Source organism: Anser brachyrhynchus (assembly GCF_964034855.1).
Source record: "Anser brachyrhynchus genome assembly, chromosome: Z".
In the NCBI taxonomy this organism is placed as follows: domain Eukaryota; kingdom Metazoa; phylum Chordata; class Aves; order Anseriformes; family Anatidae; genus Anser; species Anser brachyrhynchus.
Window position 1 is genome coordinate 59,808,906 of NC_137697.1, and position 27,705 is coordinate 59,836,610.

The 27,705-nt window shown below is 38.8% G+C and overlaps 1 protein-coding gene across 9 annotated transcripts in view; it reads left to right on the top strand.

Moving 5' to 3' along the window:
• The window catches only part of ZNF608 (zinc finger protein 608), a gene marked incomplete at its 3' end in the record, with an annotated part of 110,685 nt that overhangs the window by 41,931 nt on the left and 41,049 nt on the right, over nt 1-27,705 (top strand). The gene's annotated exons all lie outside the window — the stretch shown is intronic.

Here is a 27,705-nt window from a genome sequence, read left to right on the forward strand (position 1 = left end):
ATTATTTACTAAAGGATGTAATGAAAGAATACAGCGGTGCATTGCTTCGTGATAAATCCTGACATCCTGCAGACATACGTTTAATGGCATTTGGTCCTTTGCAGTGATACATAAGATCTCACCAAAATGCTCTGCACTGTCCTCTGAAAAATCAATAGAGTCAGATTTACTTGCTTGTATATGCTTTCATCCATCCATCTTTCTCTCTATATGTCTACAGCAGATTCATAAGGTAGATTGAGCCTCTTAGATTGTTTTTAAAGCACAATATAAATTCTGTTTTAAAATATCCCTTCAGAGATGACTGCCCGTAGCAACTCCAGTTTTCCTTGACTGGCCTGTATTAACGAGAGCTGGAATGTGTGGGCGTTAACTGTGGTGACATGAAAGAGCAGTAGCCATTAATAGTGTTATTTTTGCTGAATAAACTAAACTTCTGACCCCCACTGAATTTAAGAAGCCTGTCTTGTTAAAGGTTTGGCACCAGAAATGAAGTATTAAAAAAAAAAGTGTGTTCTGGTCAGGATGACATTCCATTTACCAGTTTCTCAGCACTCCACTGGTTTAAAAGCTCTTGTTATTTAATAGAAATTAACTCCCTTAACCTTTTCCCGGTTTGTCTAAAACAATTTTCTGAAACAACTCAGAGTTCAATGACGGCATGTTTAAGTGTAATGGTTTTAAATGTGCCTGTTTTCACAGCTTTACAAATACTGTTTGGCAAGTCTACATCTATGAGTGAGTACAGTGATACATGCAGTGGGATTTTAAATGCTCTAGAACTGTAGCTAGAGTGTAGATTTAGCGACTGAAGATAATTGATAGGATTTTGTGTTGTACAGTTTGTACTGTGGTCTTGTATTGTTTCAGACTCTGCTTAACTGAAGAAAATATCGTAACTTGTATTCTGTTTTTCCTCCAAACCGGTGTTCACAATCAAGACTCTGTTATGAAAAATGAGTTCTTGATCAGTTTTGCATTTTAATTGGATTTTGACATTTGGGGCACACATACATGTATATATTTAGCTGTTTTCAAATTTTTGACACATTCATGAAAGCAACTATGTAGCAGCTTGCATAAAACCATTTCTGCCAAATTTTAGAAAACAGGGTGCAGATGGGTCTTCTATTTGCCTTTAACAGGAGGATGATTATCAGATACTCGTTTTCTCCAGTTACGATTCTGACTTTAATTAGGCCAGAACACGACCTTAGCTAAAGTTGGTGTAGATCCAGAATACTCTAACCGAAATCATTGTAGCTGGTGAGATACAAAACCACCTTGTTGTTCATAATGTCCAATTGAAATATGAATTTCTTTTGTGATACCCGTATGTTTTTTCATATTTACTCCCTTCACTGGTTTCCAAAGCCTAATAAAAACGTTCATGCAGACTGACATCTATTTAGCTGTCTATAAATCAAATGGCTGTTTTAGGGAAAAAAAATATACCACTACCACCAACAACAAGAAGCTAAGGTATGAAAATTTCTGACCTTGGCTTGTGTTTTGAGATATTTGAATTATTTTGTATCTGATTTAGCCACTCTGTAAGATGAGTCGTAAGCTGATTAGAATAGGCTTGTAGGATGTCTGCATAACCACTATTGCATATGGAAACTGTGAACCAAATGTGCTGCTGAGCAGACATCATATGCTGCAGCAGCTAGCATTCGGAATGCAAACACAGAAAGGATGTGGGGAACACAGTTATTAAAAAAAAAAAAAAAAAAAAAAAGTAAAGTGAGTACAGGAAGGTGAAATCCAATGGTTTATATAGAACTCTTTGTTAATTCCACCACGTGCTTTCTAGAGGAAAAGATATTTTCTCAAGAATGCATGTTTTGAAGGTTTTCAGTATCTGAAGTAACCAGTTTTCTTTTAGGAACGTTGAAGTTCTGTTGCATTGTTTCTTCAAGGTCACGAGAAGGATGATGTTTGGTTTTATTACTTGTGTTTTTAAGATAATTGCTCCAAAGAGAGGAAAAAAAAGCATCCTTCGATTTCAGACAAAATCATGGCTGATCAAAGAGAGTGTTGTTACTAGAGCTCTTTTCATTTACTCCATGATAACCTATTCAGTTGATTTAATCAGCAGATATAATAAATCAGACTTTTTCCCAGAGTGTTTCAGTCTTAAGATGTGTATAGGTGAAGCTGGCATGTGAATTCTGTCACATTTTATTACAAGGCTTTGTAATTAACCACAGCTGTGGTGTTACTAATATAATTTCCTGAGAATGCCATTATCATGTGAGCATTTCTCAGTTGCATTATTCAGTTGTGCAGTGTTTAATTTCAACATATGTATCCTGCGTGCATTTTCTTCAGTGTAACGTCCTTGTTTAAATGACTTGAAAATGTATCTGAAGTGGTGTAAATGGTTGAAGAAGAAATTGTATGGAAGGAACTAGTTGAGGTTATCGTATAAAAGGGGAATGAGAAATGGTTATGGACAAATCAACCTGAAAGTTTGCAGCTGATGTGGACATTTGATTCCAGGAGCTACCATCCAGTAGCAGTAAAAATCCATCATAACAAGCAGCTTGGTAGTGTTACTGGTTTTGTTGTTTGGTTGTTTCTGGGAAGCAACTGCTAAATGTCTGTATTTCTATACTGAGAAATAAGGTTTATCTAGAATCAGGTACTTGCTAAATGGAGTAATTATCTTCTGGGAAAACAGTTTTGAAGAGAGCAGCAATTGTTTCTTACTGCCTGGAGGAAATAAAAATGACCCAGAAAAAAAGGAAACCACCGACCAACTTTCTGAATTGCTTAGAGCTCACTTTTCTGTTTTTTCACACGCAGTTGCCCTGGGTCATGTCCTGTTTTTGGTTCAGCGTCTAGTAATAGAGTTAGCCTTTAGATGTGAGAAGCACTAGTTCTGATGATGTCTTGTTTGCTTGAAAACTGTGTAGGAGACAGCCATCCGTCACCTTGCTGCCTTTGTGTGCAGAACAAGCTGTCAACACGCGGCTCTCGAGTTCTCGCATTGCTGCATCTATGTTCTTCCTCTTGTGCAGATTGGGTAAAACTTGCTGTTGTTCTTCAGTAATAAATAATGGAATAATGAATTGGATTTTTTAAAGTGTTCGCTTGTTGATTTTATAATTCAAGACTAGTTGGCGGGTGTCAGAAACAGGAGTCTGAAGTTTGCTGTAATTTAATTATATTGGATCTCAGAAATGTGATGGGATCACCTCTACAGTGTTCCAGATTTATGCTAGTGTCAGTTCTGACACTATTTTGCAGAAATTTCAAGGAGAAAGGAGAATACTTAGATAACCCAGAGACATGCTGATACTTGTGGGCGGTTTTCTCTGCCATGTTTGCATCTAAGATGCATAGGTGTCGTTTTGAAAACATACCTGTTGCACAGAACTAAGGTTAATTCCTCCTTGCTGTACTAGGTGGTGTTGGTTTTGCAAAATGCTGTTTTGAAAGAACACAGTCTGTTTTAAATGTCTGTGGTTATGTATGTGTTCATACATGTGTGTATAAGTAAGGGTGTGTATGTGAGTATAGAAATAGCATTAGAAGAATGAGAAGTAGTCTGGCTGCCTCTGATTCCCCTTAGCAATTTTTTGTGGTTTAACAACCACATCTTCCTACTTTCACATATGCAAAGGCATGATGAAACAATGAAACCTGTAATGTCGAAAGCACTGTCAAATATATAAGTAAACAAATGCAGAACTTAATTTTTTTCTAATCTGTTTTATCAAAGAACCTTACGAGAAAACATAAAAATTCAGATAAATGTGGTTAATCAAGACTGTTGTCTTGAGCTCAGGCAAGGATTATAGAGCGAGGTAATGTCATTTATTAAACCAAGCAACACAGTTGGAAAAAACAGATAAGCTTTCAAGCTGGGTGCATTTGTATTCTGCCCTTTATGTGTAATGTTGAGCATTAACTTGCTGAATACAGGAAGTAGCAGCTTGGTATTCTTAACCACCATGTTCAGTACAGAACTGAAAGACAGTGGGTATTTTTATGGGAGAGAAGCACAAAGATGTTCTCTGTTCAAACATCATGCTTGGTTTTGTCCGTGTTAGGGAGAAGCAGCTCATGGAGGAGATAGGTATTCCCTTCATGTAGCTAGCCAAAAAAGCTAAACCCAGCTTTTTCCTGCTGTTAGGAGAGCCATCAGCTGACATGTATGAGTGCCAGCCAGTATCATCAAAATGTATGTGACCACAAAAAGCCTGCACAGGTGTTTATATTTTGAGATGTTACGTTTTACTGTTCCTCTTTCTCTTGTCTGTGAGATCCGGAGCCAGTAAACGAATGGACTTAACGAAGCCTGAAATATATAATTGTTTGTAGAGCTCTGATGCCCCACTGGATTAGGTAAGGTACATGGAGTCTGATGCTTGGCGTGCATCACATAGAAACTCATAGCACACGAGAAATGCCGAAAAGACAGTGTTGTGTTTTATGGAAACTGTACCGATGTTGCAAGAGACATCTGGGAGGTCATGCTTTGTGTCCTAGAGACAAAGGAGGCTATGTGAGAAAAGTTTTTTAAGAGTTTAATTTTACAGGACTTGGACTGTGAGAGGGATTTAGGAGTAGGTGTGCTGAGGCTTGTTGGGTCTATGGGACCTTCTTGATCATAGAATCATAGAATCATAGAATATCCTGAGTTGGAAGGGACCCGTAAGGATTATCAAGTCCAACTCCTGGCACCGCACAGGTCTGCCCAAAGTTTAGACCGTGTGACTAAGTGCACAGTCCAATCGCTTTTTAAATTCAGACAGGCTTGGTGCAGTGACTACGTCCCTGGGGAGCCTGTTCCAGTGTGCGACCACCCTCTCGGTGAAGAACCTCTTCCTGATGTCCACCCTAAACTTCCCCCGCCTCAGCTTAACACCATTTCTGTGGGTCCTATCACTGGTGTTTACAGTGAATAGGTCACCTGCCTCTCCACTCCCCTTCACAAGGAAGTTGTAGACTGCGATGAGGTCCCCCCTCAGCCTCCTCTTCTCCAGGCTAAACAGGCCAAGTGACCTCAGCTGCTCCTCATACGTCTTCCCCTCTAGGCCCTTCACCATCTTCATCGCCCTCCTCTGGACACTCTCCAACAGTTTAATGTCCTTTTTGTACTGTGGTGCCCAGAACTGCACACAGTACTCGAGGTGAGGCCGCACCAGCGCAGAGTAGAGCGGGACAATCACCTCCCTTGACCGACTAGCAATGCCGTGCTTGATGCACCCCAGGATACGGTTGGCCCTCCTGGCCGCCAGGGCACACTGCTGGCTCATATTCAACTTGCTGTCAGCCACAACCCCCAGATCCCTCTCTGCGGGGCTGCTCTCCAGCGTCTCATTGCCCAGTCTGTACGTATAGCCAGTACCAGGTGCAGGACCCGGCACTTGCCTTTGTTAAACTTCATGTGGTTGGTTGATCACCTCACCATTGTGCCTGTCCTTACAGTGTAAGTGCTTGTTAATGGACGTGAATCCTGATGTTGTCATATAACTGGCTTCTGCAGTGTTTCTTGTGTGTTTGTCTGCAGCACGTAGTGCAGGCCTCTTTGGGAGGCAAGGAGTGCTTGGACTAAGCCAGTATGGCATTAGTTGCATTTTGACATACTTTATTCTTGTGGCATGTCTGTAGCAAAAATGCTTATGCTGAGACAACCAAAAAGGGAACTCTCTGGCTGAACAAACTGCTATGTGCACCCTTCAGTTTCCCAATTAGTCTGCTACTTCTCCTCTATTTGATAGTGTTTTCACCTTTAATAATTGAAGCGAATAATAATTTTAGAGGCAAACCCCTGTGTTATCCACAGAAGCTACTTAAAGTGTTTTTAAGCCATTGGGACCAGCTCTTATGAGCCAGGTGTACACAGCTGAGTTGATGTGACTTTAATGAGTTGCCATGAATCAGCCAGCCTACGATAACCAAACCGTTGTGGGCTCTTAGTTCACAGCAAACAGTAGATAAATGGTGTCAGTATAAACCTTCTCAGTGAAGGAGAGATGCAAAATAGATTATGAACGTTCCCTGCTGGCAGAGCTATAGGTCAGAAGGAGATATTTTGACCTCAAGTTTAATTCTGATTCTTTTACAGAACACTCCTTTTTTCAGAAATGCTCAACTACTTGTTCATTTGAACAGTAATTTAAGTTTAAGGCTATTTGTTTAGGTAATAGAATGCATCACATGTTAGTGAATTTCTGTAATAGAAAAAAAAGAGAAAAAGATGAAATGAAAACAGAACCACTATGAATTTCCAGCTTTCTTAACACAGTGGAGAAATCCAGCTAGTTCATTGCCCCTTCCATTCCTTCCTTACACCATTGCTTCAGATCAGCAAACGTGTAAATATGCTGTTACGTTAAATGTTAAATTTGGTTTCTAAATGTCAGCTTTCCTCCTTGAACATACGCACACTGCAGGCTCTAAGTAGTGCTAGTCCTACAGCATTGTTTATAGACGCTGTGCATCTCTAAGGCTCGGGGGGTGCGCAATTTGTTTACTGCCCAGTGCTCGTCTTGTTGCTCCGCGCTTAGGGATAGAGATATGATGCTAAGCAGAGCATAGCCGTAGTTCAGTTGCAGTAACTGACCGAGAGTATCCTAAGTGTCTTATTTATCCGGGTTAGTAACAGCCAGTTTGTCTGCAGAGAGCTGGTGAATGCCACATTTTACAGCTCAGTGAGGTTGGGTGCAACCATCTTGGTATAACCCCAGGCAGAGGATGAAAAAAAAACACAAAACCATCCAAATTCCAGACAACGCTTACATAAAAAGCTGCGTCTTGGCAGACTGCTATAGAGGAAGACTCCCTGCTCTGCTTGTACATACATAGAAAACTATCCCTTTTACAAACAAGCATATGGGGGCAGGGAGGGTGCATAGAAAAAGGAAGGAGGATAATTGAGGTTGGAAACATTTGCTTGGAGCTATTTGAATGTGAAACTGAGCCTGCTCAAGCAGTGAGGTTATGAAGACTGAAGGAGTTGCTTTAAGAAAAGCAAGAGTTTCGAGCATTTACTGCTCAAAAGCAAAATCTCAATAGCAGCAGATTGCTTAGAAGTGAGACCATTCCAGTACAAAATACTTGCAACATGTGGCATTCGGATTTCAGGATAGCAGGGGGGAGAGATTGACTGCTAATGAAGAAAGTGTGTATGCGTGCAAGTGTTTTCTTACTGAATAAATATCACTGGAGTGAGGAATACAAGCATGACTGAAATTATATCTTTAACTGTTGTGGCTCAGGGATTAAACCACTTATTTAAAGATGTTCTCACAGTCACTCAAATTTTGTACATAGTTTAACTAGTTCGGACAAGCCGTGGTCTTCTAGTTTTGCTATGCTCCTATGTATTGCTCATTCTGTAGAGGGTGGTGAATGAGAATTCTCTCTGTTACTGGACTATGTTTTCACTAACTCAGATAAATACCAGTTTACTAAAAGAATTAAATCTTTAATAAAAGATTTAAGATATATCTTAAAATACGTATATAAACTGTGTAGCAGAAAGATGCTTTTGGCATTGGGATTAGCTTGCATGCACAAGACCAGTGTGTAGCCTAACATACAGTTTTTCATTTTTTAGAATCAGTGGAAACGTACATTTTGTCACCCCGAGTGTATATTCATAATTCTTTCCAATTGTTATGATGTGGTAATAACTAGCTCTACTCTGGAACTGTTGGTGACAATCCAAAAAATGGAACAAAAACCTCATTTTAAGAATTTTGAACAGTGAAGAGGTCTTTGGCTTTCAGGGTTACTAAAAGATTACAGTTTATGTTTTTATTCTGAGACAGGTAGAGAGGAAAGGTAGAGGTTGAGTGTGAAGACAAAGAGTAGAATATCGAAAAAGAAAAGCTCAAGGGAAACAGCTTTCTTGATTTAAACCAAAAAACTAACTCTAGATTTATTAAAGCTAGTGTTGCAATGGAAACCACAATTGAGATTCATCAATTTTATATCCCCAAACTCTGTGAGATTTAAGGGAATAAATAGCACCTGGGAAAAAAAAAAAAAAAGTCATAGAACTAGTTACACCCTGAATTTACTACCCCAGCTAAAGATTCAATCGTTAAAAAATAAATTAATTAAAGAGGTATTTAAGAAAAGCCTTCTTTTTTCCCTACATTTTTTTGACAGATGTCAATTAGTTGTTAAGCTTCCTTGGGAAATTTCCTAGGGCTTTGCTTTATGTGGTATTTTAGTATACTTAAGTGATTTTGTTTTGTCTGAAGTTTTTTGTTTGTTTGTTTGTTTCTGTATAGTCATAACGCCTAGAACAGCCTATTGGCTTTTTTTCCAGTGACTTAGCCAGTGGTATAGAGGTCTCCAAAAAATGGAGCTGAAGTTAATTGTAGGTAGATGTCGGTTCTTAACACTGAGGACGAGTGTTGTGGAGAAGCAGTTCCAGATCAATCTTCAGTTACTCTAGAGATGTTTTTTTTTTTTTTTTTCCCCACTCACTTTAAAATTTCTGCATTTAAGTAGGTTGAAACAAGTAATTGTGTTCTACTGCCTGTTTACTTTCCCCTACAGTGACTGAACCTATACTTCTTAACCTTGTATTCACTCAGAGCTGGCTTTTGTGGATCTTTTAAAGCCTGAGGCTGTGTGAACCCCCCCACCCCCCCCGGACCCCCGGAGTTAGGAGATTTTAGAAGTAGAAAGAACAGTCTCAGGTTTCACTAAGGGAGCAGTTTTCCTTAGGGAAGCGATTAGCTGATGTCAATTTGTAGAGGAGTCAGTAACACATTTTGCTCTAATGTGTGTTACGGATTTTAAAAAAGGTTCACTTTTTAGGTTATTTACTACAATTTTATTAAAGTTCTGAAAAGTGCTTCTGTAGGTTTTGTCATTAATGAAAAAGTTTTGCAAGAAATTAATTTTTGCTTCTTCAGAAATTTTGTTCAAGCCACTCTTGGTGGCTATGAAACCAGTACAAGTTTGTCTGCCTCCAAGCCAGTTTCATCAAAAGAACCTCCAGCTATCAGTTAATTTCATTCAGTTGGAGATTAAGAAGCATCACTGGTTATAAACTTGAGCAATTAAAAAAAAAAAGAGAAAGGTGGACAAATCATGCAAGATTGGAACTGTTCCCAGCTAGGGACCTGTGTAAGCCATAGTAAAACCTGAAGGTCAATCAGTGGAAGCTACTGTTTGTTATGTAATGAATATATATATATATATATATATATATATGAATTCTTTAATAGGGAAACAACATTTCGTTCATGGTTCACATGGATTTGAAAAGTCTTTCATTTTTCCTTTAGTGTATGAAGGAAAGAAAAAGTCTTTTTGTTAGTCTTATAAAAATTAAGAATTCAGTATTTATAAGCACATCAGATCTCTTAAGTGGCTATATAGTTTAGTTCTTTGACAGTGGCCACTCTATGAACTTTCTCAACACAGCCAATTTTTTGCACACCCCAGCTAAGCCTCATTTCCTCCAGAGTGGAGTGTTGCTTACGATGGGAGGGAAAAGCCTTGGTTTTTGAAACATAATGGCATATTTTGTTTCTAATTAAACTGGCTAGTCAGCCTGTTTTGGCAACAGCTTTAGTCCAGAAAATGTTCAAACATAATTTTAGTGACAAGGGAAAAGAAGGCAGCAAAGTTGTGCTCACAAATGCTGGTACAAGGCAGAGACATCTCCCCAGTGCTTCCAACTTGGACTGATCCAGCGTGTGAAAGCCTGAGGCACCCATTTAACAACACACATTTTCTTCCAGCATAGTTCTTTTGCAAACTTCCCATAACAAACCTTCATGTGTTGCTTGAAAGTAGTCTCCTAGACTTTATCTGTGTGTGTCCCAAAAGTTGTTCAGATTCGTTTCTTTGAGTTTTTCCTTCTCCAGAACATGAAGTTTTGGAGGCCTCAACCTCCATGTTGTTGTAAGGTACAGCTTCGTGCTGACCAGAGACGCTGTAGAAGTTCAGATTTACCAATTGGTGGTGCGTTTTTATGAAACAGGAACCATAAGACTAAGTCAATTTCTTTGCTTTTATCTTGATTCTGTCCAGTCAAGTTACTTACAAAATGAGTAAAAATATAGAGGGAGAGGGACTCCTCAGGGGTTTTGCTTCAAGACTGTAGGTGGTGATCAGGTTACAAATGGTTCTGTTGGTCTAGACAAGGAATTGACAAGAAATAACTTAGAGAAAATGTTTTTGTATCCCCAAAGAGTTGTCTTCAAGGGGCACAGTTAGTAATACTGTTGTGAAAACCAACCTCCATTTGGACAGACAGCTTGATGCAGGCAAAGCTGCTAATTTGCTTTCAGCTTCAAGGAGATTTAGAGTCTTTGCATCGCTGGCAGTAGCACACAATGTAATTGTTATCCTTCTGCTTAATCTTCAGTCTAGCCGCATTGGCTTGTTGTAGCTAGGAAGGGCTGGAATGTTTACTGAATTAGCTGAACCAGACAGCTTCTCTTGAAAGTTGCTCCGGGACTCCTCTGACTTTTTTGTATGTTACAAGAACACTCACTGTTCTTTTTGTGATTACATCTAGTCACAGAAATCCCACATAGAAAGGAAAATAAATTGGTGGGTATGAAAAGTAGGTGACAGAATTAATGTTCTTATACTGGCAATGTTACTCAGTTATTAGGGGCTGTCTGTAAATAACAGCTTTGCTTTCATCTATTTTCTGCCTCTTTCTTCCACAGAAGCAATTTTGTAACCCTACAATTTTTAAATACTTTTAAAAACCTAACTGTATACCAGGAGATTTGTTTGCATTCCTATTATTCATTTTGGCAATGTTTGTGGACAGCAGCTGCTTACACTTTTCGAATTTGTGCCATTAACATACCACTGGTGTAAACCTAGCTTGATTCACCAAAAACACAATCTTCAGAAAAGGGATATAGCGTATCATTGTGCAATTAAATTATTTAGTCAGCCTGGTGGTTAAGCTTGGGTCAGCTTTGAAGGGTAAATTTCATTGCTGGGATACATTCTTGGCTATGAATGAATGCATGAATAATCTTTCTTTGAACCTTAAGATGCACAATAGACACAATAACTCTTGAGTTGAACTTTACAAGCAGAGCAGGCTGATTTATGGGCAGCTGTTGAAAGTGCTCCTAGTCAAATTATTTTTTAATCTGTGAAGTAGAAACCTGTAGTATATTAATTACTGTAAACCATTGCAATGGTAGACATAGAAAAGCTATGCAAGTCTATGGGCTTTTAATTTATAGATTAAAAGAAAAAATAATGATTTTGACAGGGTACACTGCAATAAACTGAGAATTACTTGTCATGGCTACAGCAGACAAATAGCTGAAGGTATTATCAGCCTCAGCTGCGCAGCCTGTTGATCTGTGTAGGTTACCTCCCATTTAGGAGAAGCAACAGCACGGATTCCGTATGCTTCCCAGTGCCAGCAAGTTCACAAACCTGCATAAGTCAGTGCCAGTTTCATTTTACTTTAATAATGTGATTGGAAGTGACCAAGGATCTGGCGTGCATTTGTTTCTACCCTTCCTGCTCCAAGGGCTGTAGCCTCAAGCAAACGGTTGGGGCAGATATGCAAGAGCAGGTAACATCTCCCACTACATCGAGATTTGGCTGAGCTCATCTGCTGGAGGGCTCAGTCTGCTGCAGGGATCAAGAGAGGTCTTTTTGTTATCAGCGATGACAGCTTGCTGCAGCACCTCTTCCATGGTTGGGGAGTGAATTTATTTCTGAGCTGTTTTGTCTACATTGCACTGTGCTAGGGCGTTTATTGATCATTGTAAGGCATTCTGCATTACTGAAGTTGCATCATGGATTTTTTTTTTTTTTAAGGAGTTTCTCAGAATTGGTTGCAGAAGGAGCAATTTGATTTTATTCTCTGATAGTTAACAGACCAAGCAGATGGGAGAGCAGACCTGGAGTAGTTTCTCTGGCTAGCTGCCATGATTCTGTGAATTTTGATTTGTGTGGATATGTAACAGTTTTATTTTTTCCCTTTTTGGAAATGTATGCCCGTAAGTCTTTGGGAAATTAATCATTGGTTTCCTGTGAAATGTGTGCTTGTAAAACAAATGTTGCAGCAATGTGCTGTGCAGACCCTGTGTTGTGTCAATTAGGAAGTGTGACATCAGCAAACTCCATAGGCTGTCAAAGGCTAAAGCACTTTTTAAAGCATCATTCCTTCCGAGCTCTCCAGAGCAAGCATTAAAAAATAACAGAAATTTGAACTGCAGTTCAATACAGTTTTGTTTGACTCTGCCACTCAAAAGGAACAGCATTCGTCATTCTGCCCAAATGAGATTTTTAATGCCGTTTGACCTTGCACTATTTTGAATTTCAAATTAACAAGGCATTCAAATTTGCAAAATATGTATTAACAGCAAAGTGTGATTTGATGAATACTTGGAAATTTGAAATTTATCATTCCATAAGGAGAAAGATGAAAAATACAACCCGCATTTCACTCTTGGCCTGTCTTCCTTTCACTTTTTGCTACTCCCTGTTCCCTCACACTAGAATGACCTGAAAGAAAAGTTACTTAAGCATTTAATAACCATGATATTGATTATGATATTGCCACTAATTACATGCCAAGACAGCTACATTTAACAGTAAAAAATGTTAGGGATTTAAGTACATGAATGACAGCCTGGGTCAGAGTCCCTTTTTTTTTTTAGCTTTTTCCCTGGAAATTTAAAGAACTCAGATTCAAACTGTTCAGCATTTGAAACTTGGAGATCAAAAGCGCTTTTCTTCAAAGAGTTTCATGTTGTTATTTAAATGGTAATTGGCTCTATCCTCAGTTTGACTGTGAGCAGTTTAACTTTAGTGGGTTTGGGATTTTCAGTTCCAGTCTTCTAATAGAGGAGGTGATTTGGGGGATGACAAAGTTTAATTGCAAATTCGGAAGCCAGTTAGTAGTGGCAAGAGTTGGTAACTTTTGGAAAGACACATGCTATGGGAGCAACGCATGTTCCATAACGAATCATTTTGCTGCTGTAACAATCATTGTCTTCTTTACTGGGAACTTTTAAATCTGGAGTAGTTCTTCATCGACAGGTGAATGTTTCTGAATAGTGTGGACTGTGGAGGCATAAACTAGGGGATTTGTTATGTTATTTGCCTGAACACTTTCATTTCAATACTGTACTCTCTGGAGAGAAAATCTTGGCCACAAAACTGTGATCTCCAGGGAGGCAGTTCTTGCAGAGTAGTAATCTTCAGTGAATACTTTCATCTGTAATCTTCAATGCTTTCTGGTGTAGAAAGTGTTATGGCCCTGTGGTGGTTTCAGAAGACAGAGCCAGCATTTTGCTTTAATTCCCATTCACTCTGTGCTGAATTGGACTTTGATTCCTCTCTCTGGTAAGGTCCATTACCTTTAGCTGTCTGTGCGATGAAGAAACATGAAAGCTGCTGTCCTTGTTATCCAGGAAAGGCTCAGATATTTTCACCACTGAGTGTATTGCTATATCACTATCATTGAAGTAAGCAAACTGATCCTGAAGAGCTCTGAAGAGCAAGTTAAGACATGATTTTATTTCCTGTGTTTGGTGACTTGGTTCTCATTCTACTGAAAAACAAAAGAAAGAAAACAAAATACCCTCAGATATAGTACTGCTGAAATGGCTAAGCAGTGTTCAGGATTAAAAGGTCTTTGTGCTAAACATTAAACAAGAAGCTGCAGGCCTTGGTGAGAGAAACAAACAGGAATGTCACTACGTTCAAAATCCAACGATTCAGTTTGTGTAAGGGAAGGAGGCATCTGAGCAATCTCCAGAGTGACCTCCCTATCGGTGATATAGCATTAACAACTGCACCAAGAACCTCTGTGTTTCCTGATGTTGTTAGAGGTAGCCTCCTATTTACACGTTCATCTTCCACCAGTTTCAGACCACCCAACATCACACCTAACCTGCAGCCTTTATTCACTGCAGTCTCTCCCCTCCCCATCCCAAACGTATGGAGCATGTGTATTCATGTTTTTGCTTTCTGCTCACGGAGGTATCCAGCTGGGAAAATATAGTGTGTACAATACTCTCTGCCTTCAACTGACATTTCTCATAAATTGCAACAGAAACACTGCTATCAGGAGCTTAATAGCAGGTAGAATACAGCTCTACATATCAAGTCTCAGCAGGATACAGAAACTATGGTTACCAAATTTCCAGAGAGAAAGGGTTGGGAGGGAAAGTTTTTATATAAGAATAACTTGGGGGCGGGGGGGGGAACATTTAAAATGGACTCATTGAAAGCTGCCTTTTTGAAAAAAGGGCTTATAAGGGCTGACTCAGTGGCTTCAGCATTCACTTTTTGCTGAATTGTTATTTTAGAAGACCTCACAAGAGGTTTCTGTTCTAAGCAGTGCAAAAGAAAAGAAGAAGAAGAAAAAAAGGCTGTGCAATAGTTTTTTTTCTTTGGTCTTTTTTAAAAAAAACCTCCCCTCTAAACCCATTCCTTGAAAAACTTTTTGAAAAATATGCGTTAACTAATTGTTGCTGTAGTATAAGGTGTTTACAACAGAAAGTTCAGGCCAGCTACAGTGTGTTTTTGTTGGAAATACAGATTTGGTGGAAATAGATTAGTTAATAGTGTTATATTCCTAACCACAGGATTTAATTAGTTTCCATTTTGCCCCTAAATCTGTTTATACTCAAATATTGTCCAAAGAAGTCAAAAGACATTTTAGGTAGGAAAATACATCATAATGGTGAAATGTTCAATGTGAAAATAAATTAATTCAGGGTTTTGTTTTGTTTGTTTGCTATTTTTTTGTTGTTTTGATTGGAGGTTGAGGGAAGGGGAATATTGAGACAGCTGAGATCTGAGATAGGTGGTGTACCACAGGTTGCTCTGTTCTTTGTGACCATGGCAGAAAGGACAGGAAATACTGACCTTAAATTGTGGCAAGAGATACTCAAGTCAGACATTAGAGAAGCATTTCTAACAGGAGGGATAATGAGGCTTTGGAATAGCTTGTCTGGTGGCTTGTGAAACCTGCTGTTAGAGGAAAAAAAACTGCAAAAACATTTCTCAGGAGAGAGTCTGATACCGGTCAAGAACCAACTAGGTGGGCGAACTGGACTTCTTGAGATCCCCTCAGCTCTATAGTTCTGTATTTCTTAGAGCAAGATAGTTTATAGTTGTTTTTTTTTTTTTTTATTTGTCACACAGGAATTTTCTAGGAAATTAGGACATGGAGTGTCACCTTTATTTTTTAAAATTAGTTGAACAGCATTTAGTGAAATATTTTAAAATGTCAGTAAAAAGGAAATTATGCTGCCTAAACCAGGGCTATATATAAATTATAGCAGTCAGTTATTAATCAAGGGCTCATGAGGACCAAATATGGAACAGAGAACGACTCTCCTTTGGACAGCCTAGTAATGAAGAGGCCAACTGTTGAATCTATACAGCCGAAGGGAAAAAAAAAAAAAAGAGACTGTGGAGTTGTTCTTGACTGGAATGTTACCTCTGTGCCTGGCTTAAAATTACATTCTTCATACCAATATGAAGCTTGTAAATATCTCATAATTTCAAAGGACACTTCTCCAGTAACCTTTGCTTTGCTGTAACAATCTTTTAGAGTTGTCTGATGAAGAATGGTGGAAAGAAGTGTTAGAGACATAATACAGCTTATTGAGATCCAAGAGTACCATTGATTCTGAGTGAGGTGCATAAATAACACTAATCTTCCTTCTGTGAGGGCAGCTGTTGGTTTCAATTTGGAGAGTAATAAAGATATACTGCTCGTCTCCTTCAGTTTTTCAAACTGTTTTCAATAGAATATTTTTCCAGCACTAAATATGTGTTAGCATTGTGTTGTTTGTTTCTTTTGAGGGTTATTGGTTGTATGTTGAATTTTAGTTGGAGAGGAGAAAAACATATCTTCAAGGTCTCAAAGATATGGCCAGGTATATTTTATTTATGGTGTCCGTAATAGAGTTGGCAGCCAGCCATAAAAAGACAGACTTTCACTCGTAGTCTTCCTACTCTTCTCATTCATTCCATTATTTCCTGTCACCTCTCAGGACAGTATTTAAGATTTCCTGTTTTTGTGGTGTTTTCCCCATGAATGACTTTATAAGCCAGAGAAAGAGACTTCATAGCGAGCTTTACCAAACAACATTCCCTTCTGTTCATCATTCATTTGGGGTCTTCCTAAATGCCTCCCTTGCACTGTCTTTAAGATTATTAGATACAGCCATGGGAATTGTCCATTTAAGTGGATGTGTTTATGGCCTAACCTGTAGACAAACCTGGAAACAAGCTTCCTTTTTTGTACCTTAGAAAACCTGAAGAGGCTGTGAAGTCACTAGTCTTTCTTTCATGTGTCTTTCTGACTTTCTGAGATACCTGCCTTTTTTTTTTTTTTTTTTTATCCTTGAGATTTTATGAAGTTTAAGGTTCTCCTGAGTTTCTCCATTGGTTGAGAAGTTTCTTTTCAGAACAACAGAAACTTAGCATAAGGAACAGTCAATCAGTGTATTATTGTTTGAGGAAAAACAGGTTGCTTCAAGATTTGATTCTGATATGCCTTCAGGACCCTATAATAATAATAATAATAATAATAATAATAATAATAAGTCTGTATTAATAGTCTTTATAAACTCTTTGGTAAATTTTGCAGTAAATTTCGCGGTAAATTTCGATGGACCAAAATCAGATTTTTGTGTTCTCAGAAATATTTCTCTGTCACTAAGTAGTTTTATGAAGAGGGGGAAAGACATTTTCAGAGGAAAGAAGCATAAATTAAAAAGAATTTGCAAAACTGAAGGGAAGTTAGAATGGGGCTGCTTTGCAACAGAGAGTCTTTGCCTAAGAGGTTTTTTCATGGTATCCCTTTCCTTCAGCTTTCAAAATCTTCTCACCCTTCTCACAAATGAAAGGATAAAGGCAGCAGTTTTCTACCAGCCTACCAATCCTGTTAGCTGGGAAGAGACCACAAAAAGCTGAGGTTGTGGGTTTCCTTTGCAGCAGTTCTTCTGTGTCCTCAAGCCTTTTTCCCTTGAAGTCTGATTCAGTTCACCAAGCAGCCTTACATCTGCCTGTCCCCAAGGGATTTCCTACTAAAAGAGGATGTTTTTGACTATGTATATAGTGCATCAGCCTCTGCAAAGAAAATGAGGATGCTTCCTTAAAAAGATGCAAACGGTGTCTGGACTGTCATATGGTGAAGAGAAAAAGGCATTTTGCAAATCCTCTACAGATGTTTTCCATGGACATTCATTAAAAATCTAGTTACACTTCTGATTGAGTAGTTTGGTACGTATTTTAGGTGGTTTTGGGTCTTTGGTGAGAAGAGCATATCATTTCCTGTTACTAAATCTGCAGTCCTCTATCTCCACTGTTGATCTTTGTTTCAAAAGCAAGTTGTCCCTCTCCTGTGGCTTTTTCATAGGTCATTTTAACATTTCTTTCTCAAAATTACTTTTGGAGAGGCTCTTCAGCCAGAGCAGGAAAAGTCTTCCAGGAGAAAACAACTGCTCAGTAATGGGCAAAAGTCTTACTTTTGTTAAGTTCCCCAAAAGAGGCAGAAGTATCTCAGTGTTCTTGTGTGCCTTCAGCAGTTACCGTATATGCATGGTTTTACCTTAATCTGTAGTTGTCTTTTCTGTCTCTGTCAGAAGAGTGACCATGAGGAGGAAAACTAGCCTTCACAATCCATGTAGCTGTCTGACTGAGGTATGCAAAGGATCATTGTTAGGACCTCTGAACACAGCGAACCTGTGAGGAAATGGTGCCACAGCCTCAGCTGCCTTCAGGGTGAGGAGGGGGGCTTCTGCTGAAGCAATGCGAAAGGCAGCCAACTGTCATTCCTTTCACACCTTCCCGAAGCGTTGCAAACTTCTTGTTGTGACATCTGTTGTTAGTGCATTTGGTTGTCTGCAGTTCAGAGAGGTAGCCCATTACTGGGAACGGTGGGTGGAGGTATACGGAGGGCTGACCTTCTTCCTGGTGGCACTCTGTCAGTGCTGTTGTCTTCTGTTCCTGGTTCTGCGTGATTCCACTCCGTCCTTCCCTCTAAGCTCCCTTAATCTCTTTGTGAACATTACACAGCAAGTACTGAAGGAAGGGGGAAGACAGTATTGGTTTTGACGATTTCTTTGTGGCTTCAGATGGTCATCTTCAGTGTGGAGGACCAAGAGTAAGGGAGAAGTCCTTTCATACAGTTGTCTCCCACCCCAGTGAGGCCCACAATCTCCAGTGGTTTAATCTCACCACAAAAAAATGCATTGGCTAATGGAACCGCATTCACATGTTGGGACCGAGAGAGCTAGAGTGCATTTGTGTTTGGTACATGGTGCTGCTGACAAAAGGAGAGGTCCACCTGAGGTATGTAGATTTATCCATGTAGTGTAGCGATAGCATCATTTCATTTGCTTCCTTCCTGACAGAAGCCATTAACTTCGGTGGATTAGCTGCTGTCTGAACAGAAGTTATTCTGACAAAGATGATTGTGTAAAGAGTGAGCTGTAGTTTTGTATTAGGAGAGAGGTCAGGAAATTAATGCATCAGAGGATTTGAAGAGAGAGAACAAAATATTCCCAGAAGCCTTGCTTTTGTGGCCTGTCAAAAGCAGCTTTCTTCATGTGGTCAGAGAGGAGACAAATGACAATAAAACATGTAGTGAAGAGCTGTACTTAATCTGACTAAATATTATACATAAAATCTTTATCGGACTTCTTTGTTCCCGTTCTTACAGGCACGTATTTTCAGACAGTACAATTTTCCCCACCTTTTGATCTTATTCAGGGGTTGCAGGACAAATTAGCTGACTTTTTCAGTATCATAAATAGGATTAAGGGTTGTACTAGTTCGTTCTGGTGATGTTTACCTAGTTCACACATGCCATTTCTTTTTGTGTCGGTCAGACTGTATAACTAAGCACAATTCACAATATAGTGGCAATCAAGTTCACAAATATTGTCATCACAAAGATGGGAAATGAAAATGTTCAGTGCCAAATTCTAGAAAGAAATTGAGGTGAGGACTGGAAAGTAGAATTGTACTCCAGGGTCTCTTGATCACTGTAAGGTGCCCTTTCCAGTGCAAGCCTGTGAAACAGAGTGAAGATTCTGAGAGAAGGGAAGAATTCTCCTCATTAATTTCTGTGACAAGGAAGTGAGACAAACCACACAGCTTGTACAACAAAGTTTTTATAGCTTCATAAATTTTATTGAGATAGAAATTAACCAGTTTCCTCTGTGTTTCAAAGAGAGTCAATTTGTGTTTATTGACACAGGGGAAGCTCATCTGTGTTCAAGAATAGATCTGTTTTCTGTTAGAAAAAGCTGCACTTAAGAGAGATTTTTCATACTATAATGTATTAACATGACATACTATGCTCAAGAATCTGTGGTTTGTGATTTCTTAATTTAACAACAACAGTTTTCTACCTGATCGGTTTTGTGATAAGTGTTGAAGTATCAAAAAAGAGGTACACAATTTTAAGAAAGCCACTGTGAAACGCAGTACACATGCCAAAGCCAAGGAATCTTTTTATTCATTTCCAAAAACTTCTCAGCACTGCATCCACATTAGTGCTGCTGCCATGTTTACTGAAGCATTTAAACACTGTTTTCCTCCTCATTTAAGGAGGAACATTAGCATGGGTGTGCTACGTAGTGGCAAACATATTCAAGAATTTCTTTCATTTAAGCTGTATTATTGAGAAGGAGTTTTACACTGGGTTAAAACATATGGAACATATACAGCTTTATTTGGGTGCTTCAGTATAGACAGGTCCTTATTTGAAATGAAAGCTTAGTGAGCTGTGAACATCTGAAAAATGAAAATGTCTAAGCAGAGCCCTGAAACATCACCTGTTTTTTTCTCTATTTTTACAATAATGGTTGTACAAGATGGAATTTGCATCTCTGAGCAATAAGTTAAATACCCCCAAATCTCCTTGAAATCAATTTCTGTTGATCACGCATGCAGATTGAAAACCATGGCTTTTACCCTGCAAATAAAATTTACGTTCCCTGGAAGGCAAAGAAGGCTGTCATTTCATGCTTCCTAACCTTCATTGTCTATTTCCCTTCAGTACACACAAGCCCAGCACGCCTGCGCACACAAATGCACATTCTAGAGGAACAGCTTTCTGCTCTGTCAATTTTGTTTTATAAAAGCCCTGTTTTCTTTATTGCCTTTATCTATTACATCTGTAAAATTTATTTAAGCAATGACAAATTTCTCTTTTGGGCCTGGAGTCTAAAAGAATAACTACTGTCAGGCTATTGGTAAGAGATTTGTTGGATATGACTGTTCATTAAATTGCAAGGAGCTGTGGGTGAGGCTAACTGTCTGAAGCTGCTGTGAGTAGGTGGGTTATGGGCTGTACTTAGTGAATATACATCATCAGAGAGACAAATGTACTTCAGCAGCCTCTTGTTTTGTTCAACTAAAATGGGTGTTGATTTTGGAAAGCTCAGCGAAATCACTGTCATTTTTCTAAATCAGATATCATTCATCCTACAGAGCATCCATGAAAAACATCATTTAGATTAAATATAGCAGCATTACTTCTCAGCTTTGTAAGTTGACAAGAATAGCATTACATTTATTTCCATTAAAAAAATAAAAAATCAGGAGCTGAATGCAGTGCCTGTGAGTGATATCTAATTGACAGCACTGTAAACACGAATCCTTTTTTTTTAACCTACACTGCAAGTGCAGTTCTGGGTGCTACAGCACTTACCTTTTAACACTTCTTTGCTAGTTTTTTCTCAGCCACATCTTATTTCCCTGTAGGGACAAGGAATGTGATGTTGCATGCATTGTTACTATTTTTAAGAAAGGAAATAGGAGAATTTTCATATAGGTAAAAACTTCAGTTACTAATACTGTGACTGATCCACAGTAGTTATATAAATAAATTGAAAGGCTGGCTGTATTTTATTTTTTATTATGCTACTCCAGCACTACTAGTGCTTCTTTGTGCTTCTCTTACTGCTCTATTTATTCAGGGATCCACCTAGATAACTGTGAAACTTAATCTTCACCAGAATCTGAAAATGCGCTATTTGATGGACTACAAATTACGAGTTCTTCTTATTCTTTGGGGTGTAAATATGCTTTCAGCTGAAATCCAGGGAGGGAGGGGAATCCTTCATTTGAAACAAGCCTTTAGTCTGCACTTGATCTCCTCTGGTTTTGTATGAAAAGACATGCTGGACTGAATGACAGCTGAAAGAGCAAGCTGCTGTATCAGGGGATTTAGCAGAAGGAAGCTGCTGTTCTTTCAAACTGAATATCTTACCAGTTCCCGTCCAATTGTGAAGTCAGTGCATGAACAAATACGTGGATGAACCAGTTTAATTGGAAGTGCCCCTCACTATCTTAATAGTGATATTCTGGTACAAGAAAGTAACGAAATATTTACATGCGTCTATCAAATGCTGTTCTGTAATTTAAAATGAGATTAGCCTTTCCAAAGGCTGGATTTCTTTTTTTTTTTTTTTTTAATGGCAGAATCATCTAAAGCTGCAGCTAAGTTCAAAAGAAGAAACAGTCTCTTCCTTCTGCTTATTCAGTATCCAGGGAAATTGAATTCTGGAGTCACTGCATTTGGCTGCTGGTAGTTGATCAAGAGCTCCACTCCTATCAAAACAAGTCCTTTGGAAGCTGTTTTATCCTCCCTTTCCTTTTCTTCTTTCCAGTTTTAACTCTGATAAAGAGGAAAAAAGGCATGGAACTCTGCCAGCTGTAAAATCCGGTCATGTTAAGCAATGTTGAAGTTCTTAGACAAAAAAAAAAGGGGGTTTCTGAACATGTGATGACGGCACATTATGACAGTGTAAATGGCCTGTTGGTGGTAGTAAGATTTATGCATGCAGCTGAAGTGATACATAGTTATTTAAAAATAATTGTAACAATTAAGGGTGAATGTTTTCAAAGACAAGTCAGTATTGTTCTCTGTCATTGTTGCATTTAAATGATCTTTAGACCTCAGGAGAATGCTGGGGAGAAACAATGACACCAAGTCAGTTCTGAAATAGTTTTTCTGTTTTGAGTACAACATGATACTGATCGTAAAATGCTATAGAATGGGTAAAGAAAAACATACCCGCTTGTCTGCAGTTAGCTTATCACGATTCCACGAGGGATATTTTTAATCAAATCTGTTTTGGTCACTGGTTTTCTAATACACTTGCAATGTTAGGGAACATACTGGCATTTGTATGAAAGCTCTATGAGGCTGAAAGATTATAGTTCTTGTTGTGCATCTTAGGAGATCTTTTTTTACTGTGTAAAGATGATGAGACTATCTGCTTGAATGTTAATTACACCTTTCTTTCATGCAAATCTGTGTCTAATTGCTGATGTACAGAATTGTGATGATGATTAGCAATTAGGAATGTGTAACTTTCAGGGAAAAGGCTTCTGGGCCATTGGTGCACAGCTCAGAGTCAATAAACTCTGGGCAGCTATCAATAGCCTTTCTTTCTCACTGAAGCCTTGGACTTGCCCTAAGTTCATCAGAGCAGGGAAAAAAAGCATAATGTGAACAATAGGAGCCGTGGAGTTTGACTTGGGCCGAATGTGAGGAGGCTGTAAAAGCTGCCAGGGAGCTTGATGGATTGGCTCTCATGCTGCAGTCCTCAGTGCAAAGCAATAATGTCCCTGCCCCTTGTGAGGGGCTGGATGTGCCACCTGGGGTCACAGCTTATCAGCCCTGGGGGCCAGCGTTTTTTCGGATGAGGCCAAAGTGCAGTCAATAATTCATACAGAAATTTGTGTGTGGATTCTGGAGTAAAGCAAGCTTTATCTTGATATTGTTTGTCTGACCAGGGAAGGAATTAAGTCATGTCTGACATTCCAACCTCTTTTTTTCTTTTAATGACATGGGAAAATAGTTTAATAATACTGAAATATGTGATTCTGTCATCACATTAGTTGTACTTGAATGAGGGAGGGCATGCCTGTGATGCTCATTTGAGGGATGTTTCATTGCCAAAAGAAATTTTAGCTGATTATATTAGGATTCCTAGAACTCTTAAGATTTTATTTACATTTTGTGGAACGTGGGCTTGTACTTAATGTCTGAATGGTTTTGTTTCTAAAGCTAAGAAGGTCAAAGGTCGATCAGATCTAGTGCGTGAAAAAAGCCAAGTGAGGCTGTAGTAGCAGGCGTAGTTCACAGCAGGTCAGCAAAAATAAGCCTGGCTCTTACCAGTAAGGGGAGAAACTGGGACGTGCTGCATGAAGGATACTTGAAGGAAAATTGTCCATGGCAAAATGAGAGAAGCCTAGCAGAAAGTGTACTGATCACTAATGGGAAATCTGTTTGCTGGTAACTTCTCTTGGCATTGCTTCAGAACATGCTTCATGAACAGCTGGGAGAAGTCAACTGGTTAACTAGACATTTTACTAGTTTACCCACTTGGGAGGTAATTTAAAACAGCGAAAAGAAAATCATGGTGAACTGCTCTGCAGAACTGTGACATCTATTGAAGCTGGTCAGTTGATAAGTAGCTAACTTTTGTTCTGTCCCAGCGAAATGACTACTTCGCTTCAGTAAATGCTAACAAAAGCCCTTTTACGTCTCTTCTGCTCAAGGAGAACGCTATTAGTCATAGATCATTAGGCTTGTTTACCAAAAAGAACTGGTGTTTTACGTGTATTACTGAAATACTTGTACATGTTCTGGTCTTCTTTTTCCCTAGTAAAATATAAGAAATTTATAGTAGGAAGCTTAGCACTGCCTGCTGTTTTTGAAGGGAATTAAAAAAAAAAAAAAAAAAAAGAGGGGGAAAAAAGAATGTAGTCTGTGGGAAAGGATTCGTAAAAATTGTAGCATTTAGCCACCTTCATTTCTGAGATCCTTTTTTAAGAGCTTGGCAATGCATAATATTTGTTTTGCAGTTTTGAAATCTAGAAGGTGGAGTTTCAGGCATTGTTTGTTTTTTTTTTTTTTTTATCCACTAACTATAGGAACAACAGACCTTAAAATAATGTTACTCCAAACCGTAAAGTGAAGCAAATGTGTAAGAATTGTATATGAAGGAGGGCATCAGACTTCAAAAGTTTGTTTGTTTGTTTGTTTTATCTGCTTTTCCTACACAGAGGAAATGGTGGGCCTCACCGTAATGTAGTTAAGTGATTCCTTTTAGGTGCACGGGTGGGAAGGAAGCAGAAGAGAGAGAATTCTTGTTTATATTTGCAGTCTTCTAATACATGCCCCATATTTGAATATACACTGATTTTAGCTGTATAAATTTTACTGTGAAATTTCACAGTAGGGTGTCACTATATTAAGGTCTTAATGAAATTAGCCTCCACAAAAATAAAACATGTCTCTGCAAACCCCAGAAACTGAACAAATGAAGAGGTACTTGTCTCCTGCTAGCTGCTGCAAGAAATCTTAAGGGAGTTCTGTGAAAGAAATCCCAAATGCTTTTTTTCTTCCCCTTTGTCTTGGGTGTGTCTGCCTCAGGTGTTTACTTACCCTTTTCCCTTACTTATCCTGAGGACAAATCTTCGTGCAGTAAGCAATGCTTAACGCAGGCACACATATACACGGGCATACGTGCGCAGGTCGAATGCAGGTCAGGAGATTTCAGTGTTTTCAGCCAGCAGTTTAAAATTGCTATTTTAAATTCCAGTGAGTGGAATAATAGAGAAGTTATCGTGTCTAGTAACTGCAGTTGGCCTTTGTAAAGAATGGCTTGTTAGGAGGCTTTATGATTTACTGAGGCCACAGCTGGCTGCCAGCAGAGCTACAGGAATGTGTTCTCTTGGGCCTGGTAGCTGGAGATGAAAAGGATCCAAAGCTGGCACAAAAGCAAATAAATGCTTTGACTTTAAATAAAGCGTCATAATTTATAAGAGGCTCTGCATCTCAATCCCAGTGAGGTATATGGATCAGCAGCAGCTCTTTGAGGTTGAGCAGAATTGTCTGCCTGGCTCTACTGCAATTCTGGTATCTGCAGCCTACAGATTTGGAAGCATTTTCATGGTTTGGGCTTGGAATTGTTTCTTTATCCATGCTGTTTCTTTCCCACAAATTCTCTCTCTTCCCTTTCCCATTCCTTAATGTTTCATTAGCTGCTCTACTGTTTGATAAATAATTGTACCACTGTTTGCACCTGGCAGGTCTTTATCGTGATATACAGCACTGGAGGACTAATCACCAGAGACACTTGGTGCTTTATAGGTGCCTTTTGTCATCTGTAATTTGTTTGGCTTTTACTCGCCAAGAGAATTTTTCCTGCAGAAGCAGAGTTCAGAGCTGGGACACAAACTTCTATTGAGATGTCCTAGTACTCCTGTTAGGAAGAAAAAAAAAAAATGTAAGCTCTTTAAGGCTTCCTTTGTGTGTGTGTTGCGATAGATGCACACATGTGCATTGATGCATGCACACATAAATATATACCAGCTTCCCTATTTCTGCAGCTGCTTCTCAACAGTCTGTCTGCTGATGAAAACAGTATTTCTGTGGTCTGGAGTCAGAGATGTGAAGAATAGGAAGGGGGCAGATAATTATTAAAGGAACTCCTGAACATTTGTCAGGGTGAGAAGAAATGTTTTTCCCTTTTTGGTCTTACTTCTCATTTAAACAATTACGATTTGCCCTACACTCCAGTCTTGTTTTGCTTTGCTATTTACTTGCTTTAAGGGTGAAAGAGTTTGGGAGAGAAATAACTAGCTGAAGAGATCCTGTAATTAATATAAACTGTAGGAAGCAAGTGTGACAGATGAGTTGAAAAGTCCTGTGTTCTGTTGCTTATCTCAGGTGACATATGGTCCTAGCATTACAAGCACAGGCAGTGGATTGCATGTGTTTTTTTCCTTCTTTCGTTCTATGAGAAGGCAGGAGAATGTCTGTGTGTTCCACAGTGCCGCAACGTTGGAGCTGAAATAACAGTCCTTGAGAAGGGAGCGAGAAATTCACGGGATTACAGAATAGCATTTCTTTCTTCTAAAATTGTCTATGTGACATCTTTTAGTGTCAGGGTATGTGAATCACAGTTATGATTACTGAAGTAAAAGAGAAAAAGAATCTGCTAGAAACAAAATACTTTATTTCTGAAACAGATTTGGTTTTCCTCGGAACACACAGATGTTAAAGGATTTTCAGCTTAGATTTTTAGTATCAGCTGAAATAGAGTAAGACTGCAGTTTTATTCTCAAGCTTCACTGGAACAGTGAGGTGGTTCAGTTATACTGGCCAAAGAAAAGGTAAGGTTTGTATAAAAACAAATCCTTAGTTGTACTCTGGAGGTCAGAAACCTATGGTTAGTTTATAATAACATTAATTGCACTTTTTCCTGTAAACACATATGTGGTCTGACATTCAAGAGGTGTAACAGCAATTTATCCACAAGTTTTTCTAGTCCTGCCAAAATCTAATCACTTTCATATAAATTTGACAGAAGAAAATTATGTTGGTTTCTGTGGCTTCATAGTTTTCAAAGTCACCAGTCTAAGTAGCTTGTATTTTAGTAGAACTATTCAGTTGTGGATAAACCTACAAGCCACTTGAGACCCAATCTGACATACTCTGTGAGGGTATTACACAGTTTTCATTGCATCTTCTGTTGCTCTTTTAATGAGTATAAAATTTAGCCTTGTATTTGATTAGGACCATTTGGTTTTCTTTCAGCTCTCCATTTGTATTTAGGTATTGCTTGTTGGCTATTTGTTAAGCAGGATGTCCTTAGAAGAAACATACACTGAAAAAAAATGGAATGCCATAATTATTGTTATTACTGATAATGAATATTATTGATTAGATGTTGCCAGTCTTAGAGAGCCAACCTCTCTTTAGCATTTTGGTCATTGCTTTGTCCGGAGGCGTTACCATTTCAGGTCACCCCTAGCAAGAAGTCTTCTAATGTGCTATTTTCTTTTATCATAAAGCTGGAAAAGAATAACGTTACTAGGGAGGCACTAAAAAGGAAAGAAAGCAGAGCTTCTTGTAGCTGACCAGTCAACTGAATATTGACCAACTGTCTTCATGAGAAAGAAATTGATGGCAGTGAATAAGCTAGAGTCTAGTTTTCCAAGAAGCAAAATGATTTTCCCAAATCAATACAGCTCATCAGACTTCAGAACAAAGGCTGCAGGGGATGTGACAGTGATGGAAGTGGCTGTGTGTTCTTCTGTGTATTAAGCACATGGGCTTGTGAGGGAACAGGCCTTACTCAGTTATTTCAATGCTTATTCTTCTGTATGCTCTGGGATAAACCTTCTTACTAATAACGTTTTATTAGGTGGCATGCAAAGGTTGTCTCCTTGCTGGCCTGACTCTATGGCTTCAAGAGGTACTCACTCTGTAATTGATGCTTATTTTCTGAATACAAATGACAGATCTGCAAGTCCAGGGAATATATGTTTTGCCTGTATCTCATTAAAGGTATAACACAGTTCTTTAAGCTAAGGTGGTGGTTGCAACCTTAAATACATTGTGCTGATGACTTCATACTTAAGAGGGAAGAAAAGGGCATGCCTTTGAATAAAGCATGTGTCAAATTTAGGTTGACATTACTCAGAACTTACTGGAAGTCGCATGGATGTGAGCAGAGTTTGTTATGCTGTTGAAGAGGCTGCTGTAATTTATGTGGCCAGAGTAACACCAGCCTTCTTTAGCCACCAGCAGGGCAACATGATCTAAAATAACAGTTTTTAGCCTTTCAGCCCTTTTAACCTTTAAGCTTACTATGCTTTCGTAAAGTACTAAATTAACACCACAGCTAAGTGTCTCAGAGGTTTATGACTGCACCAACAGTAATTCATTAT